The following is a 21086-nucleotide window of genomic DNA, read 5'->3' as shown; positions in this document are numbered from 1 at the left end:
AGTGGGCTAAATCTCCATTTCTTTCCCTTTAGGTCCCTCGCTAGTTTGAGTGGTAAGAAACCCAATATTTATTTTCTACATATATCATATTTAATTTTTTAGAATGACTATCTCCTTTTAATTCTTTTATCCACGCCAAAAACAATTGACTATGAAACAAAATTTGTAACCCATGAAGATAGCGAAGTCTTATTTTATAACTACTAATATTTGGAGTTGATTCTGGCTTCAGATTTCTTGGTGATTACTCTCCAACTATGAATGGAGTTCCTCCTGAGAGAAAGGCCATACTTTGACTTTAATCATCACTCTATAGGAACATAATTTCTATAGAAGGCATCCTTCCAAAGTCTGGAATGTTTCTTAAAGAGTTGATCTGGGACACTAATCTTCTACTAGAACATTCATATTCTAAGTTTCTATATTCACCCATAAACAATTAGAGGTCATGCAAAAAAGGATATTCAATGAGAAACCAACCTTCTGAATAAGAGTTTTGAGTTTCATCATGGGCAACTTAAGCCTCATTCCTAGAACAAACATAAACAATATAACCATTAAGAAAACAATCAATAGACATAATTTCAATACAACCATTGCAATTAGAATGAGGAGGGGTGTAGCGACACGAGGAGGGAATCGAGTTCCAAACCATCGAAAGGGAAAAAAGTATAAATAGAGGGCCACTTCAAACCAAAAGGAAACGATAATCAGTAAGAGCCTCCACAATGCACATGAGAACTTATGATACAAGTGATCCAAAGGAGGTACACCATCAAAGAAACAAAGCATGGGAGGAAAAAATCCCAAGCATGAACTTTATAGAGCATCTGTTCCTGATACACATTTCTAGCAAAATTTGTTGGCCAACTACATAAACTGATGGCTTTAGTACTATCCCCTATTTCTAAAATCATACTGGGGGGAGTTCAATCCTAAGGATACTAGCCCTCCTCTAATAATCATTCCTCAAATACATCTTGTTTAAGGATGGCACAGAGATTGGAAGTAATTATCCATCATGGCTAGGTGAGTGGAGTAGTACAACAATGCTCACCCTTAGCCCTATTTCTCATTTTAATCCTAGGCCACATGCTTAAGGAAATATGATGTGAATCAAACTTACTATACTACATGGCTCATGTTGAGCTATGAGACATTGAGGGGGGCCCTCCTTATTAATCTCATTTGTATGAGAAAATTTGGGCCCTGCTTGGTTCATGATTTTCATTAGGGAAGGGGGGCCCTTTAGGTTTTCCATTGGAAGACTAATTCTCATCTCAGAGAGTAGTCCCAAGGTTGGAAATATGATCAACTACCAAATTGTACCCTCTTAAGACATGAAAGTGTTTCTTTTTGGGAATGAAACAGAGCATTTTACATATCCTTTTGATAATCTAAGCAAGTTTGAGGTTGTTAGGAAGTTATCTTTTTAGAATCCTAGATAGAATGATAAGAAAATCCCCAATCACTGTGATATATTGGATGCTTAAGTTTACTTCTTGTTTATTTCCCTGATATAGAGCATATGATTCAATGAAATTATTGGTTTCCTTTCCCAATCCCAAAGAAAATTTGATTTCCAGATTATTCTTAGGGTGAATAATCACCCCCATCCCTTACCCCTACCACCCTTACGTTTCCTTTCATTTCTCCATAAAAAAAGAGGATAATTTGTTTGTGTTGTAAGAGCCAATTCTTGAATTACTCTCCTGTACTTCTGATTTTCCAAGTATTCTTGACCTTTTGATAGCCTTAGAGAGATGTTGGGATGTTAAAGGAATCAAGCCATGCTAATTCTTAAGGATCCAAATTTGTGTCTTCATTTTTTATTATTTAGACCCTGTAAATTTCCCCTATTTATCCAATTGCCTTTGCAGCAACTTTGGTGCTATTTTCCTCTTCGTAGGTGAATATAATTTTGTTCCTAGCTAGCCAAGGTTTCTAGCAGACTACATTTATAGAGGTTTCCCATATTATTTTATTTTTCTTTTTCTGTGAAAAGGATTCCATATATTTCCTTTCCAATCTCCTGACCAAGTCTAGAATATTTTTGGGTGAGTTAATTATGCTCCGAAGGGGGAGGAAGACCAAGTGCCGGGCTTCCAAAGAAAGAGGGAATTCAAGAAAAACATGGTCTATGGTCTCCTAATAGTTTTGCAAGAACAAACCATGAAGTACCTTGAATCCCTCACTTTGAAATATTTTTCGTGGTTAATAATTTTTTATGAGCTAACGTCTAACAAAAAGCATTGATCTTGGGGAGGCAGTCCAGATTTAAGATATTCACCCATATCGTAGAAGGTGAAGATGCTTGTCCAATATTTAGGAGGTAGGAATACCAAATTTTAACCGAGTAGGGAGTCCTACCCTAGCCACATCTTTCTACCTCATCGAAAGATGTTGGTGCACAACCTGCTAAGAGCAATTCCAATTCTTTGCTTTCCCTTTTCAACATATTTAGAATATGACTCCAATTCTAGGACTCCCAAGTACCATTTGTCAACCAACCTATGATATCCTCTAGGGTGGATTTTTTGTTAGAAGAGAGCCAATATAAGAGTGGAAAGATGGAAGTGGTTAGTCCTAGGGGGGACCCCCCATGATGTTGTCATGTTGAAGGCTTATTTTCTTTCCAGTTTTGGGGATCCATGTTAATTTGGATTCGATCAAAGGGATAGATGCCTCAATGATTTTCCATATTTGTAAATTAACTCTATTTTAGAGTGGCTGATGGAGGGTCTTAGACCCAAGGGGAACCCTCCATGATGCTGTCATGTAGAAGGATTATTTTCTTTCCATTTCCTAGGAGCTAGGTTGATTTGGATTGGATCAAAGGGATATATGACTCTATGATTTTCCATATTTGTGAAATGCAAGGGTGTCTTTCTTTTAAAAAATATTTGTTGAGAAGAAATTATTTCCACCAATATTGATTTAGGGTTATTAACACCAGAATAACTTAGCTCCGATTGCAATGTTTGTGAGGGTTGATTCTTTGATTCCCAATTCTCCCAACATTTTTGGAAGGAAGATTGTCTTCCAATTTATTAGAATTTGTTTTCCCCCCCCTTCTATAGAAAATTTCTAATTTCCTATGCCATTTATTGTTTGATGATCATTGGAGGTAAAAGAATAGAGAATTGATAAAGAGGAAGTGTAAAGAGAACACATTTTATCAAGATTATCCTTCCTATATGATTTAACCAATGAGCTCCCCACTTCTCAAATTTAGATTTAAATTTATCAATCACAATGTTCCATGAATGGTTGGGGAAATGTTTTAAGCATATGGGTATCCCCAAGTATTTAAAATTTGTCCAAGAATGAGTATTTCACATGTATGATCCGAACTTTTGTACAAATGAAACCATCCCATAGAAGTCAAATTTGATCACATCCCAATTTTTTTGATAAAAAGAGACTGTCAACTTGTCAGGTCCTACAGCCTTATATGGTTCAGAGGACTAAACTAATTCCCATATTTTTGCTTCAAATATCACTTTAATGATTTTTGTGTTGATATTTAGGGTAACTAATTGAGGAATGTGATCCAAAAATCTTTAATTTGAGATCTCACCTATCCTTCTTCCTTATATAAATTTGAAAGAAAAGGAGTGCCTCTTCTTTTATTTAAGTATTGGGGGTTTTCGCAGTGCATTATATTAGATATCAATTTTTTGGATTCAACTACGTTAAGTAAGTCATTCATCTATGACCATTTCTATGAGAGGTAGTCGTAACTGACTAATTTCTCATGATTTTTGAATAGTCCACTTGGCACTCATTACATCGGGTGATGCTCACAAGGGTGAAGAAGTGGGATTGAAACTAATGAAATAAATCACATAGCATCAATCATCACTTCTGGGGCTTGCACCCAGTAACTAGGACTTCCTGGGAGGTCACCCATCCTAGATCATCTCTGGCTCAAGTGCACTTAACTGTGGAATTTTCCCCACAATCAAGCCCACTTAGCTTGCTACCCCATTTTCAAAACCTTAGCAAGTATTGTGCCTCGTGAACCATTCAAGTAGAGTTCCCTTCACTCTTTTGAATTAAGTATTGGGGGTTTTCACAGTGCATTATATCAGATACCATTTTTTGGGATTCAACTGCATTAAGTAAGTCATTCATCTATGACCATTTTCGTGAGAGGTAGTCGTAACTAACTAATTTCTCATGATTTTTGAATAGTCCACTTAGCACTTATTGCATCTGGTGATGCTCACAGGAGTGAAGAAGTGGGATTGAAACTAGTGAAATAAATCACATAGCATCAATCATCACTTCTGGGGCTTGCACCTAGTAACTAGGGCTTCCTGGGAGGTCACCCATCCCAGATTGCCTCTAGCTCAAGCGCGCTTAACTATGTATATATATATATATATATATATATATATATATATATACATATATATATATATATATATATATATATATATATACATATATATATATATATATATATATATATATATATATATATATATATATATATATATATATATATATATATATACATATATATACATATATATATATATATATATATATATATATATATATATATATATATATATATATATATATATATATATATATATATATATATATATATATATATATATATATATATATATATATATATATATATATATATATCGAAAGGGAATGGGCCCTTTTTTTATAGCCATTTGATGGTCAACTTGACAGGGTGATGATCAAAGCTCCCCCAAGCCAAATGGGAGGAAGATAATGAGAGATGTTGATATAGAAATTCAGTGCCTACCAGGAATCAATATAACCTAGTTGCTATGAACCCTGGTCTAATTCTCTTATTTCTCTAGGCGTACTTGGATAATTTGGGTTTTACATCAAGGAGATCTAGATAAAAAATGAGTTCTTCCATCTTTTCTTGGAATTGATCTCTAACTAGACTTCCTCTCTTCTCTCATTGTTGGATGATAACATTGAATTCCCCCCCTTATTATGATACTGACATTCTAGAGCCGATCTTTCTTCCCTAGTAGGGATCCCCAAAATTCCACTTTATCTTGATACTTTTTGGGCATATATATGTTGAAGATGTTGCATATTATTCCGGAAGGGATATGAAATTACGTGATGTTAAACCAATGCAAAGTTTTTTGTTCAGAAAGTAGGCGAAAGAGTGATGTGGACTATATGGAGCAAAGGCCCATATATGCTCTTGTAGATCTCGAGGCTATAACATTGCAGTAATTACATATTCTTTGGCATTTGAAGAAGGCTTCTCCTTACACTATTTTAGTCTCTTGGAGAAGAAATATGTGGAAATTTTATGCTTTTATGATATTTTTTATCTCTTGTTCCCTTTTTTCATTTCTTGTCCCTATGTAATTATGGGATATTGTATTCATTATTTACTACTTATTTTAGCACCTCCATCATTGGAGGAGCTTGTTTGTCTACTTTTCTTCTAATTTTTGGGGATTTTGTAAGATGGGTTGTTTATTAACCCCTGTTTTCCATTTTCCTTTTCCCTTACTTCCTATTCTTTTCAAAATTGTTTATTTGATTTTCTTTTGACTTTGTTGGTTCTTCTTGTTTTATCAATCTCTCTCTATGCCTATATATACAATTTTTCCTTAGATAAGTTAACATTTTCATGGGTGTCCATCCTTTTTAGAGGAGATCATATCTTTCCATCTTTTGACTCGTGTTTCCTTTACAATTTGGATTGTAGGGGTGTCCTCTAGTTCAAGCATTCCTTTTGTATCCATATTTCCATCTTTATATTATTGTTCATGTTCTTGTATATTTTCTTGGGGGTGTTGAGGCTCACCCTCAGTTTCTTCAAATAAAAGGATAGAGAATGGATTACCAGGCAGAGCATTGATTCTTTTTCTCCCCCATCCTTTATCTTATTATTTTATTCCTTGTGAGGAGGGGGAGAAGGGATGAAAGACTTGTTTCTTTGACTTTGATTGGGATTTTGGTGTGGTTGGCTTTTTCTCTTTCACTGTGTCTTCTATTGCCCTCCTTCTTGATGGGAGGTTGATCCTTCTTTCTTATGGAATTTCTCAGGGAAGTGCCCATATTCATGGCAGAAATGACATCTAATTGGATTTGGTCATGATCCACAAGTTGAATGAAGTACCAACTATCTAGAGAGAAATGCACTACCTCATACAAATACTTTTCTAGATAAAATTCAACACAAATTCTTGCACAAAGATACATTGATTCTCTTACCTTAGTATTTTCGATGTATCTTTCAAGGGAATTTATAATATTTCAAAGGCTTTCTTTGTCCCAACAATGAAGAGGAATATGGGGTGACTTCATTCGGATATTATTCAATATTATGTCCTAGAATTTCATGTCAAATTCTACTAGGGTTTTGTCACAAACCCTAGATTTTTATCATAAAGACAAAATCATAGATATTAACAATAAAGTTAGCATTCTAACATTTCATATCTAGGGTCTCATTGTTATTTCCTTATATCAATTTCTTACAAGGGTTGTTATCGTAAACCCTAGATATAAACATAAAACTCCAACAATTTTGACCAACTAGAGTTTCAATTATGCGGAAGCTCATCCACCTTGGGTTTCATTCCTAGGACCTTGTACTTTATCTATTACAAGGGTTTTGTTCATAAACCTTAATTTACCAAACTTTAAGAATCCAGGGTTTCACTCTAAGCATTGATAACAAACCCTAAAATGCTAGGGTTATGACAATACCAAAACCCTAAACATTAGGATTTTGTCATGTGATCTAAATTTTATCAAGAAACTCTAAGTGGGATATGGTTTCATTATTAAAATACCCTAAGCATCAAAATGATAGGGTTTTACAGTGAACCCTAAGGTTTAGGGTTTCACAAAAATGAACAAACGATAAGAGATTAAATAACAAGGGTAGATTCAATCTAAAGATTAATCACCCTAAACAAGAATCTTGATGATTCAAAGATCTTGACATGAGAGAGTTAGTAATACCAAACAAAATTTTCAAAATGATTATACCTTTTTAATGTACAGAGGACTAGCTAAAAATTAGGTGTTTTTAGACATACCTTGAGTTTATCTTTTTACAAACCTTATAGGGCTTATTCATGAAAGATTTCTTTATGCAGTAAAGTGTTTTTCTCATTTTTTCCGTAATCCTTGGTGTAAGCTCCCTCTGAATTATGGAAACCCTTTTCATGCTTCATTTCCATAAGAGTCATATTTTTGTTCAAGGATCCAATTTGATTTACCAATTCATCATGCCTGCAATATTTTTTGACAAGTACAACGCAAATATACATGTAAAATAACATAATATTTATCTAGGTTTTTCTTTATTACTCAACGAATGAATTCCTAGGGATTTAGAGTACAAACCCTAGCTAGTTCTGAAGACATTATTAAATGTCATTCTTTCCAAGGAGTTCTATATACCTTATAATTTTTTTGATGATGTTGGAACAACCAAAATTTAGGGGATCTCCCTGATATGGAGTCCAAATTAGACCTCACAACATTTGGTGTAGGAGACCCATCTAGAATATGACCCAGTTACTGATGCATTGAGTTTTAATGATGTGCATTATCTACAATAACACATAGAGTGATGTATGGTGACTTTGGTGAGAAAAAGTGTGTGAATATACAAAAAGTCAAGTGTAATGCATGGAGGTTCTCACACATGAAAGGAAAATGAGTAGTCCCTTAGAAGCCTATAATAGTACACATCGTGAAAGGAACACACATGTATAAAGACATCACAAGCTAATCTGTGAAATAGTTCACAATTAACAGTGATGGAATTAAACAATCAACACACATTCAACAAGATTTGTATGAATTCAAATGAAGTAGTTCATAAGTATAAGCATAAGTTAAATAACATACATTGCAAACATAACAAGAATAGTCCTACTATATTCACAACATATGCATGAAAACATGTCGGCTTAGAGCTTTTATTAAGTGAAAGTTTTTATCATGCATATACCATTGATGGACCACTAGCTTTAATAGTGGAACATGAAGTCAACACTTGCTCCTCCAAAGAAATATATTCCCTCTATGCTATGAAGAAGCCAAGGTTACCACAAACTCTCAAGCTCCTGATTCTTAGCCTAAGCCTAGCCAAAAGCTTGGCTCCCCAAAATCCCTTTACATGAGCTATGAGGGTCTATTTATAATAAAAGGGGTGAATATTCACTTTCCTGTGTGACTCTTAGAATTTCTTGATGACTCTTCAACTTCTTTACAAGATGACTCTTTGAATTCATTACTTCATAACTCTTCACATTCCGTAACTGACACTTGGAATTCCACTTACAAATTAATTACAAAATAATATTACATACACTTGTACCCAAGTAAGACAAAATTGGGTAGAGCCAGCTAAACAATCTTATAAGAAAAAATAGTTAAGCTTGAGTTTGCGGAAACTCTAGCTCAACAAATTCCACTTGATGTTTCTCGGTTATGTAGAATTGCCAAGATTTGTACTATGAAATTATATCCTAAAATTGTGCGATGCTGTCAAGATGGAAGCAGATTCTAGCCTCCATGGAATTTGGGTACACTGACTTGGAACTGGTCTGTGTTTCCTCCTTGAGAAGGAGCAACATCGTGTTGATTTAGAAAAGGCTACCAATGTACTTTTGCATATTTTGTTTGTTTACTTCAAGATATTCCTTGATGGCTATTTGTCTCAACTGTTCGAAGTATTCTTCAATCTCCTTCCTGACCTGATTCCTATACTTGATCTATGTGAGTGAGCCGACTCATGGGATCCCATGTGAATTCAACAAGAAGTCTAGGTTATTGTACAAATGTGAATATGAGGCCTAAGTGTTGGAAATTAATGAGGATAGTTGTTTGTTATTCTAGACGAGCATCCAAACCTTTGCCTTCTCCAACTATGACTTTTACCTTTATTCTCTCCCAATTCAGCTGGTTCTCCTCTGTATTGCATTGACCATTCATGCGCGATAACCATGGTTGATTGCACAACCTTGAGAGTTTTGACATAATATTTACAGTTTTGCTACAACCCATGCAAGTGGAAAACTGCCTTATACACAATAATGAGATCCTTGTAAAGACTCCACATGGTCTCTCCTAGTGTTGATACTTCAGTGAGTATTGCTGGCTTCAGTTCTTCTAGATGGACCTGTGTGGAAGTTGTGCTCTGTACGTCTTCTTAGACTTGTTCAAACTCTCTCCTAGAAACCTACAAGTTCTTTGCAAACTATTTATTCTTAGTCAACAAATAGTCCATATTTGACTTTGAAGCATGTGCGAAGGCCAAGTTGACTATGATAATGTCACCTGGATTTATTTTGGCATCTTTCACAATCAACATTCCTTTGACGAAGGTATGAGATGCGAGGTGGTCTAGAAAATATTTCTTCCTTGCTTGTACAATATTTTCCTGAAGCTCGTCATAAGTCAGATTGTACATTTCCATAATTGGACCATCATCGAGAGGAACAATTTCCTCTTCCTCATTTGGGGCTTTCTCTACTGGAGGATGGGGAGACTAAGTGGTGACCTAGTGTGTACTTGGCATTAGGTCGACATCTTGATTTTGCGGCTCTGTTTTCTCCTCCATGTCTTGAGTTTCCATCGAATCCTCTATCTCTTGAGTGAGATCTTTATCCTGCATCTATTTTCTCTCCTCCTTTAGATGTTGGCTCTTTTCTTGTTCTTCATATTGTCTCAACTCTATTTCTTTTTCTATTTCTTTTTGAATTTCCTCCCTTCCTGCTTCTTCCTTTCTTCCTCCAATCTCTTTTTCTTCCGTTCTTCCCTCTTCTTCCATTCTTCTTCCTGCACCCTCTATTTCCTTTTCTTCTCCATTTCTATAACTACTCTCATGATGACATGATCTACTTTCATCTTTTGACTTCATTGTCCCCTAGACTGTGCACACATTTCCTCTTTCCCTTCTTACATTCTGGGTTGTGCTATTCTGCAAGTGCTAATTCTGGAGTGACTTCCTTCTATGGAGTAATTTGTGATTTTCCTGCAAAACTAATCAGTTTGCAAGAATTGGAGGCATTGTAAAAGTTCTTCCATGGTTCCTCCTTTGGTCAGTGAAAGGTCCCACTTAGCGACTAGAAATGGATCCTCGAACAATGGTCTATGCAGACATTCCAGGGATCATACCGCTTGAATTCCAGAGTACCGAATGAAAAATTTTCGATCGCATTTTGTTATCGGGAAATCTAGTGTCTATGCAGAGCTGCTAGTCCCACTAAGGCTGGTAGCTACCTTAGAAACAAATAAACTAAAACCACTTTCGTTTTCCTTTATGAGAGATAGATAAGAGGGGAAAGAAGGAGACCAACCTCTGTCTTGCACTTGGTTCCTTGCTTGATTCCTCCCCCTTCTGATAGACTTTTGCCACTTTCTTCCTCGTTTACCCAGCTTCAAAGAGTACCTGTAGAATCAAAGTAGCATAACACTATCCAAGAACATAGATCTACTATCATAAACAATATAGGACCAGATATATATTGACCACACAAATACATATATCATCAAACATACAAGAATGTGGAGGAAAACTTGAATAGCTTTATTAATAATCAAGAATAGCAAAGAGGATTACAACCAACTGTTCTGACCCAGCGTCAACCTCTCAGCAAGAAATCCCTTCTTCACCTCATGAAAAGCTTATATCACCAAACACTATGATGTTACACCAAGAAACCAGTAGCACTTCCTTACAAGATACAAAATTCCAGCCTCTGGATCTCTGGGATGAGGGATCCATATATAGATGTTTGCAAGGGGGGTGAGTCAGCTTTTGAGATTTGATTAGTGTCCTCTCTTTGATAGTTCTTGATTCCACTTGGAGATTGATGATCTCTTACTCATCCCTGGGTGAATGTAGAGAGGCAAGTGTCACAGGAGAAGTTTCTGGAAGATTCCATGATCCTCCACCTCGCAGATTGACCCTGCCATTTGTCCACTCTCTCCCATCACACCCCATAGAAGGGATTTTCAGTATGCATCACACCTCCCATGTGTATTTAGGTGGGATGCAGTGCACTTTGACCATGGAGCAGGTGAGATGGTCTAGTTTTGACCAGTTCTGAGTAGTTTTTCATGGAGAACTTCTGGGAGAAGATGTAATCAGTTGAACTTGTTCTTTTAGAGGTTGGAACAAAACTTTTAGGGACTTAAGAGCCCTTGGTTTATGGACATTTATGATTGGGGTTGTAGTGCCCAAAAATGTCTATAACAGTTGCCCCCTAAAGCATGAGGTCGCTAATTTGTTGATGTCAGATGAAATGCTTTATCATGAGGATCTGAAGTTTTTTCGAGCTGGAAGGCGACCTGTAATAAGATACAATACAATACATTATCTTCATAATATTTTCATGATCTAGCTGAGGCGGGAATTCCCATGCTCAGCTTTATAAATTCATTTTCATGTACATAAGACAGACAATCGTCTGAGTGTAGACTGATGATTCTGTTAGAGCCATCATCCCTTAGGTTGGATGATTATCTGTGTAGTAATGATGTACATTTGATGTCTTTATTTTCCTGAATACATATTGCAGCTCGGATGGATGAAACTAGATCTGGGGTCTTCAATCTCGTTCGATCTTCACTCAAATTACAAGTCGATCCATGTGAGAGATGTTCTGGAGTCGAACATTGAAAGACATCGCCTGATTACCAACCAATGATGTAAGCTGTTAACAGGTGCGAGAGGAATCACCGATAATGATGATGACCCTCAAGGTACTACTGTACAATTCACGTGGTGTGAATAAAGGGACTTGGCGTCGAACACCACGCAAAATCTTTCGGTCGAAGGCCATTGATGTAAACCTATCGCCGGAAGTGAGAAATTTGCCATTGAGGCATGCAAGCTTCAAAGTACTGAAAGGGTTGTTCCTAGATCGACTTCTTGTATAATGAGCTGATGTTGACAAGAAGCGATCCGTCATAGGAGGGCCTTAGTGAATCCCACATCAATGACACAGAACGAAGCAAATGATTTTAATGGAGGTGAAAATGATCTGGTGATATAAGGTTCAGGGTGGCGGTCATGAAAGAATGGAGTGTAAATGTATTGCAGTGAGTGAGACACAGGTGAATTCTCTGAGAGACTTCTCTTGAACATATCAACAACACTGATATGATGGATTGGTAGCATTAACCCCAAATATGGATGGTGTGATGGACCCATGGTGATATGAACAGTCAACGGAACAACCCAACCCGGCTCGGATGCGGAGTGAAAGTGTCATGTTCAAGAGCGACTTGCTACCAATAAAGTTTCTTCAAGTTTTCTTCCCAATTTTTCCCCAGCCATTGCTAACCAGTACCTCTTTATTTTTGTCAAGCTTGAGGAGGATAACATATTCTTGTTCTATAATTTTCCCTTCGGGCAAACCCATCGCTATGTTATAACGAGCCTAGCGATACTGAAACTCATTCTTGTCTGTATGGATAAGTTTGTCGCTATTCGGTTTTAACGAGTTTAACGACAAGAATAACTCGGTCCTTTTCAATTTTAGAGAGTCTGAAAAAGGGACGTAAAGAAAACTCCAATAATCCTTTTTCTTCATATAATCCCTTGAGTCCGAAAAAGTATAAAACAATACAAAAGGGATGAATTTTCGGTACTTTTAACGAGCCGAACAAAACAAGCGCTCGATCTTTTTGTGTAATAATCCCTCAAGTCCAAAAAGATTAAAATCTAAAGGAGGGATGACACTTCCGATCACTTTAACGAGCTAGAGAGGCCAATTGCTCGGCAATCTTTTCATATTTTACGAGTCAGTTGAAAAGAGCTTAAAGGAGACTCGTTTTTTGAGGAACGAGTGATAAGTTTGGGTAGCAGCTAATTCCAGTTAAGGTTTGGAATTTTCCAATCACGACAGTGTCACAAGGATGGCTAACAGGATCACTCTTCGTAGCTATTCCTCAAAAAGGGTAAACAATCAAATGGAGGTGAATGATCGGCCAATACAGAGTGGAGGTGATGATGAGAACATGACCAAGGCTTCAAAGGCTAATGGTAATACATTCACGATGGTTATTTACCAGAAATTGGTTCATTTTTTAATGAGCTTAAACTTCAGGGGAACATTTTCTCATTGCTTATGTTTATTTTTTAACGATCTTGAATTCCGCGTTAAAACTGCTCAATCCAGTCATATAATAAGGATGTCTCATTTAAAAATGGCATTTTTTTCAAAGCTTTGCCCCACATCCTTTCTTTATGCAAGTTAGGAAACGACCAGTCCTACGAGTTTAAAGGGTTAGAGGACCTACAAATTTAAAAAATAAATGGTCGCTCTTTGCTTGCACACCAAAAGGTTCACATGCCCCCAGGTATAGTGAAGTAGAGTTTCCAGGTTACCCCTCAATTTGCAGACAAAACATTTGTTTTATCGGGAAAGGCCTACCTTTAACAGAGGCATCTTATTCCGGTCTAACCCCATTTTCCTAGATGGACGGGTGTGTCAACTAGTCATATATCCTTTGCAGAAACCTACCCTATACCCAAGGTTTTCTTGTCGAAACAGGCCAGGGTGCATGCCGCCTGGGTTTCAGTCATATCCTCTGAATCACTCACGCTCATCAGGAAGACGGACTGGGGATTGATGAGACATTCCTTGCGTGAAGAGACCATTCAGGGATGGTATATGACTATTTTCAATGTGTGAACCAGGGAATGAAAGATGGTGTACGAGCTTGACCACTCTTCCTTCATGCAGAAAACACATTACTCTAAAGAGTGAGGAGACAATAGCTCCCATGCAATAAATATAGTCACGTCCAAGGAGTAGATTATAATCCAGGGGTCCTTGGACTACCAATATGTTCATGTGAACGGTTTTCTTTCTCAATGTTATCGGCACACTGGGAAGGATCCCTAACGGTCGACTGGTTCCTTTGTCAAAGCCTGCTAGATTTCTCATTTCAGGCAGAAGCGATGGCAAACCAAGTGCTTTCCAAGCAGTTGAGGAAAGGATACTCACAGAAGCCCCTTCATCCATGATGGTACTGACCATGACCATTCTATATATTTGAGCAATGATTCGAAATGGCACACTAGCCGATAAGCGGGGTCTGCCTAGTAGATTCCAATCAAAGGAAACAACTAGGTTGCTTGGAGGTGGGACCGAATAGATGGCCGGATACGACTTTGACGAACTTCCTTCCTACGGTAAAGGAACGGGTAGACTGCCCCCATGTTCATCGGAGTCTGTGCTTACGAAGAGAATTTGGACGGTGTCATTCTTGTTCTCTTCGGTGACTGTATCATCTGAAGATGGATCCTCTGAAGGCAAGACCGGGTCAACTGCCGCCTCGACCTTTTGACTTTCGTCTAGTGTGGATTCAGATGGTTTATCTTCAATGATAGATGCTTCGGCCGACCACAAGGGCGTGTCAGCTGGATTTTCAACTAGTGACGGACTCGGCAAGAGCTTCTTATATCCAAGAGGAAGCCGTAACGGTGAAACCGGACGGTCGTCCAAAACTCTTTTAGCCTCGTCTAAGAAGGGACAATGGTGGACGGCGTGATCGCCTTCACACAGTTTACAAGGAAATTTACATCTTCCTTTTTGTCCAGGGGCTTCACTTTCACTAGTTGACGGTGTACTTTCAACATGATCATCAGAGGTTGATGACACTGGATTGTGCAAACGAGGAGACCAGTCCCTTAAGATCCAAGGGATGCAAGGAAAATCTTGATGATAGTGGTCTCCTTTGCAAATGACACATGGCGATTTAGGCCTGGATGGTGCAGTGTGTGGATTTTCGCTAGACAATGCCTGGTCACCCCTTTTTTCCTTTGGATCCTTCTTCTTCTTCTCCTTCTTCTTCTCAGTTACTTGATTTTTGGCTTTACCAGCTTCATCAAGCAAAGAGGAAGGAGGAGAGGAAGAATTGGACGAAGTAGAGGGTTGGGGGGTAACTCTGGTATCATTTAGTTGCTGACTTGATTGTTCAGGAATCACAGTGTTCTGAACGACAGAGGTTGAGAGGAGGCATACGAGCAAGCCGATTGTCAATCTTGGAAGCGACAATGTGGCCATATGTGGTGCACCAACATCTCCCCAAGAGGAGAAAGGACTAGGATTTCCTCCAAGGGGAACTCCTTGGTTGGTGGACTCCATTTTTCTCAACCTAAGACCAACGTAGGAAAGGTGATGTTTATTCCGATTAAAATAAATTTTAGATGCTTTGACACAACTTGTTTTTTCAATTTTTAAGAGTCGATAAAAAACAAAAGATGACTCTAGTCGCCTTCGATTTTTAATGAGCCTGAAGTGACAAGTGCTCAGATGGAGCTTTTCCTTTAAGGAGTCTGAAAAGGAACGAAAGAGACTGCTCTAGAAATCTTGACAGAGGGATTACCAAACCAATCGCAAAATTGTAGAATACCTTTTACGGTATGACAGTCAATCTTCACGAATGCTGTGTTCAGTGCATTGCCATCGATAGGGTGGCAGACACGACTTCCTATGGATAAAGGATAAAGAATATTGTGGTCCCCCAATATATACTCGATGGTACGTGGGAGCACAAGTCTGTACTGGCACTTGTCGTCTCAAAGTGGAGGAATCACCCAACCAGCAATGAAAACAACAGTTACCAAGCTTTACGACGCCGGAATACTTCTCTAGCCTAGACTTCTAAATGTTGTGCGTTAGGTCCCAAAGCGTTTTTAGATTCATTAAATTTATTTTATAGTTGATCTTGCTTAAGAAATTTGCCTTTCAGGTTCACCGCATGATGTAGATATACAATTCCTAAAAAGCAATCTAAGATGATAAACAATCGTTTAATCTTCTTTTTTCAATGAAAATCCTAGCTACTAAGGAAAGAGAGGCGAAATTCTTTCAACATAGAGCAGGGAGCACACACTATATGCACTGTCCTAAATCAAACCAACAAATAGTCTAAATGAAAATGCACATGCATGTATTTTTTTTTAGCCTTCTTAATGTGTGAATGATAAAAATAAAGCTAAGCGCAAATTTGAATTATTTTTCAAAGCGACATTACTAACAAGTTTCTTTTTAAGACAAAATGAAGGAAATGACGACACTTTGCGATTTGGAATTGAAAACTTGCTTTCGACACTTGAAAAACTACTAATTCAAATAAAATACAAGAGTAACAGTGTAATCAACTATCAAGAACAATCAGATTCTCTTCTATGACTGAAAACGACACTTGCGACACTTTCAAATCAAGAAACGACAGTTCAATTACGCTACTTCTTTGTAAAAGAGAACTGAAAATGGCTCAAAATACATAAAAAAATTTACAGTTCTTTGCACAATGGAGGCAAAATAATGGCAAGGAAGGGGGTTTCAACAGAGGTATACTGACTACATACAGCAAAACTCCTGAATAGAGCTAAAAAGAGTGAACACAGAAACCAAAATCTAGGAGCAAAAGAGGTCTAGTCTGATCAGCGCACCTGTAACACAGGGAAAGTGAGATGCAGCACACCTACTACACTCGGGAAGTGCGATGCATCCAGATTCCAATGAAGAGACAGTGCGATGGTCCAGGGATGAGACTTCAACTGGGTTCTAGGTCACAGTTTGTAGCTCAGTTCAGGGATTTAGGCTGAGCAAGTGGTAATCAGTAAATAAATCACAAGGGTAGATCTAAGGAGGTTACTAGAGCCACCACAAGGGCAATTAGAGAGCTTGTAAATTGATTGTTCAGTTTATAAATAAAACCCAAAGATAGACGGAAGCAACATTGGTCTACTTTTCACTTGCATAGCAAATGCAGTTTGAAGGCTAGTTGGCTTGACTTCAGGCTCCATCTGTAAGTTTATAAAGTAAACAAATATAGAAAAACAAACAATATATTCGCTCCCCAGCGGAGTCACCATTTTGTTATCGGAAAATCTAGTGTCTATGCAGAGCTTCTAGTCCCACTAAGGCTGGTAGCTACCTTAGAAACAAACTAACTAAAACCACTTTCGTTTTCCTTTATGAGAGATAGATAAGAGGGGAAAGAAGGAGACCAACCTATGTCTTGCGCTTGGTTCCTTGCTTGATTCCTCTCCCTTCTAATATACTTTTGCCACTTGCTTCCTCGTTTACCCAGCTTCAAAGAGTACCTATAGAATCAAAGCAGCATAACACTATCCAAGAACATAGATCTACTATCATAAACAATATAGGACTAGATATATATTGACCACACAAATGCATATATCATCAAACATACAAGAATGTGGAGGAAAAATTGAATAGCTTTATTAATAATCAAGAATAGCAAAGAGGATTGCAACCAATTGTTCTGACCCAGCGTCATCCTCTTAGCAGGAAAGCCCTTCTTCACCTCATGAAAAGCTTAGATCACCCAACACTATGATGTTACACCAAGAAACCAGCAGCACTTCCTTACAAGATACAAAATTCCAGCCACTGGATCTCTGTGATGAGGGATCCATATATAGATCTTTGCAAGGGGGGTGAGTCAGCTTTTGAGATTTGATTAGTGTCCTCTCTCTGATAGTTCTTGATTCCACTTGGAGATTGATGATCTCTTACTCATCCCTGGGGGAATGCAGAGAGGCAAGTGTCATAGGAGAAGTTTCTGGAAGATTCCATGATCCTCCACCTCGCAGATTGACCCTGCCATTTGTTCACTCTCACCCATCGCACCCCATAGAAGGGATTTTTATTATGCATCACACCTCCCGTGTGTATTTAGGTGGGATGCAGCGCACTGTGACCGTGGAGCAGGTGAGATGGTCTAGTTTTGACCAGTGATGAGTAGTTTTTCATGGAGAACTTCTAGGAGAAGATGTAATCAGTTGACCTTGTTCTTTTAGAGGTTGGAACAAAACTTTTAGGGACTTAAGAGCCCTTGGTTTATGGACATTTATGATTGGGGTTGGAGTGCCCAAAAATGTCTATAACACCTTTCCTTTGGTATCTACAACTTTCATATTCTTGATGTCGTACATTTCGATTTGATTAGGAAGAATTGGTCAAGGTGCGTTATTCTTCATGTGAAAAGATGCTGAAAACCCTATGGAGAGATAATACACAACCCTCTGCATGACTAAATTATCGGTGGCATACCCCATGTTGTGAATTCTGTCCCCCAAACATTATGAGGAAAGTGCCATTTGGTGAGGCAAACCAATCTACGATCTCCAATACTGCTTCCATTACCCCATGTGACATGAAAGGTGGCTCTTCCTCAAAGATAAAATTGTACAACAGAATGAGGAAGTGATCAATCAACTTCTCCATTACTCCTCTATGGATGCATTCTAACAATAGCTTACAATAAACATACACAACATGATCCCATGGTGTCCAAGTCCAATTGCTACCAGTGAATGCATTGTGTGCAAAGATTGCATCCAGTAGATATGCAGAAATGTACAATCTAGCTTGCTTGCCCTTAGGGGGGCTAAGGGTGTTTGATACATGGATTTGTAGTTGTTGAGCTAAAAAATATGACCAATTGTATGGCTTACCTTTGTTCACAACCTGGTCCAATAAGAAAACCCATCCTTTAGGAAAGGTCTCAATGATCTATTGGTCATAGATTTTGCAACATAAAACTATCAAGAGATGATAGGCCCTCCTGAGAGATTTTGTCTTGTATGTTTCGATGGGCGTCTGATGAAACTTTATGGTTCTCTCACTCAACCCTTAACAATCTCAATGGTGCTCAAGTATATTGTTTTCACATAGAAGTACGGATCCATGAGTGGTTCTAGCTCAAACAAATGGTACATGAGATGATAGTCTGCTACTAGAAAGAAGAAAGCCTCCGTCTGCTGGTACTACTAAGATTCATAGTATTTGGATTTGTGTGAGATAGTATGCAGCTAATAACATCTACACATGGGAATATTGGGTACCTGCATGCAAGCTTGGGTAACCCCTACTTCTAGACATTCACATACACCTTCTAGTCTTCCAAATCTGATTTGAAGGTTCTTGCTGAGAAAAATTCAATCACCTTCTAGCATGTAATATCTAATTCCTTTTCTACAAATAGTCGAGTGTATGAGTATACTAGCAAGTAGATTGGCGTACTATTAGCAACCTCCCTGATGTTGCTCTCTGTTTTATCCTTTGAAGAAATTCTCTTGGGTGCCATAATAATAACGATTGATGAAGAGAAGTGATCAACACCTGCAAAACCTGTGGGAGGAAAATCATTCACTGCAGACATAAATTAGCTTCCACAAATCATGATCAAGCAACAAACTAGTGAACCAATGAGGAGGATTATGCAATTCCTAAGGTTAAGAGAGGGAGACTGGCTGGAGGAACTATGCAATATGCATTCTCAGGAGCCAGTGATGCATCTTGAGGGTAGAGACTGCGCAATGTGCAGTTCCTCCTGGGCATACTAAGGTGGAGACTATGCATTACACAATCTTAGTGGCCAAGAGAGAGGGCTTAAGCCCTAGAACTAAGCAATGCAGATTTGGGTTAGCCTCAGACTTGCACATTATATAGTCTGAGAGGCCAAGATGAGAGCTTGAGCCTCATACTTGTGCAATGCCCAACTAGACAAGGTGATGCATGGCCAAAGAAGGGAATATCTTCTCGGTAAGAGTGTCAGAAACAAGTAGATCTAAGTGATAACGCATGTTAAAGTGCATATATGACTAAGTATGGATATATCAGTGAAAAAAAAGTGTGAAAGGTTAACATACAAAAGAAAAAACAAATATGCATGGAGAGTCCCCACAATGGTGACCACTAATTGGAAAAAACAAGAAAACTAATGTGACACTTGTGAAAGGAGGATGGTAGACCGAATCATCATTTGTAGATGATAATATACATAAAATCCTAGAAACCATGAAAATAAACAAATAGAACAACACAAAATCCAAATGACAAAAAGCAACAAAAAAAAAAACAAAAGATGACAAAAGAAAAACTCACGTGGAAAACCACAGCAAACTCCACTGAAGGCTCCTTGATCTCCATGGGAATGCTAGAGCTCCAATATTGAATGTAAAAATGAGATCTAGGGGCATCCATTATATATATCTAGGGTTTATGGTTTATGACACGCATGCCTAAAATCAAGGAAAAAGAAACACTTAGCGAAAAGTTCCAAAAATAGTAAGTGTGCTACCTTCAGGAAGCTAATTAATGAATCCCTATTTTCTAGGGATGATTTTACTTTTTTTTTTCTTTTTTTGCTTTTTTGGGAAAATTTCATGCACATTTCCAAAAAGGATTGCATAGTTCCCAAGGACTGGGAAAATTCTTGACTTAGTTCATTACGTTGTTTTTAAGCTCAAGGGATTCTTTGCACAGCTTCCATCATCAAGGCTAGGCTTCCATCCAGAATTGCACAATTTTCCTGCTCAAGTCTGGCATGCTAGGAAGAATTGTGTAGTTTCTAGAGGCAAGGCAAGCCTATTGATGAGGCTCATCAATAGGTAAATTATATGGAACTTAATGCCACTATCCAACTTATTAAAATCAACTTTTCTCACATTTACTTACATGTTTTATTATATTTTGCTTAGTGAGAAGCGTAAAGATGAGATGTTATGTCATGTGGCCTAATGTGCATTAAGTGCAAGATTTGGAGCAATTTTGGCTAATTTAAGTGCAAGAAATCAAAGTAGACAAGAAAGAGGGATTTTAGGAGATTGGATCTCCCTCCTTCACTCCTCACTCACTCGAAGATTCCTCCACCAAGTCTCATCAACTATGAGTTACAAGCAACCAAGCCCACTGAGGTCATTGATAGTCAAACCCACTGAGGTCATTGGTAGCCAAGCCAGTGATAGTCGAAGACAATGTAATCTCGAGTTGGGAGCCAAGCCTCCTTAAATTTAAGGAAGTTGTTGGTAACTTCAGTTGTATAAATATGAAGGCTTAGAAACTCATTAGGATTTGACTTTTTTTTTTGTAGCCAAGAGGCATTTTTGAGCTAAGAAATTGTGACTGATAACTCTTATGTACTTTCGAAATTTTGATAAAAATGGAAATCATTCCCTTGATCCAGCACTGAGTTGACTTAGAGGGCTAAAGATATAGGGTTAGGGCCACACCCTAGCAATAGAGGTTCCTCTTTCTATATAT

This window comes from Pinus tabuliformis, chromosome 8, assembly GCF_031772625.1.
Source record: "Pinus tabuliformis cultivar Carrire ecotype Pingquan chromosome 8, CPIR1, whole genome shotgun sequence".
In the NCBI taxonomy this organism is placed as follows: Eukaryota; Viridiplantae; Streptophyta; class Pinopsida; order Pinales; family Pinaceae; genus Pinus; species Pinus tabuliformis.
Note: the sequence above shows the minus strand (reverse complement) of the source record.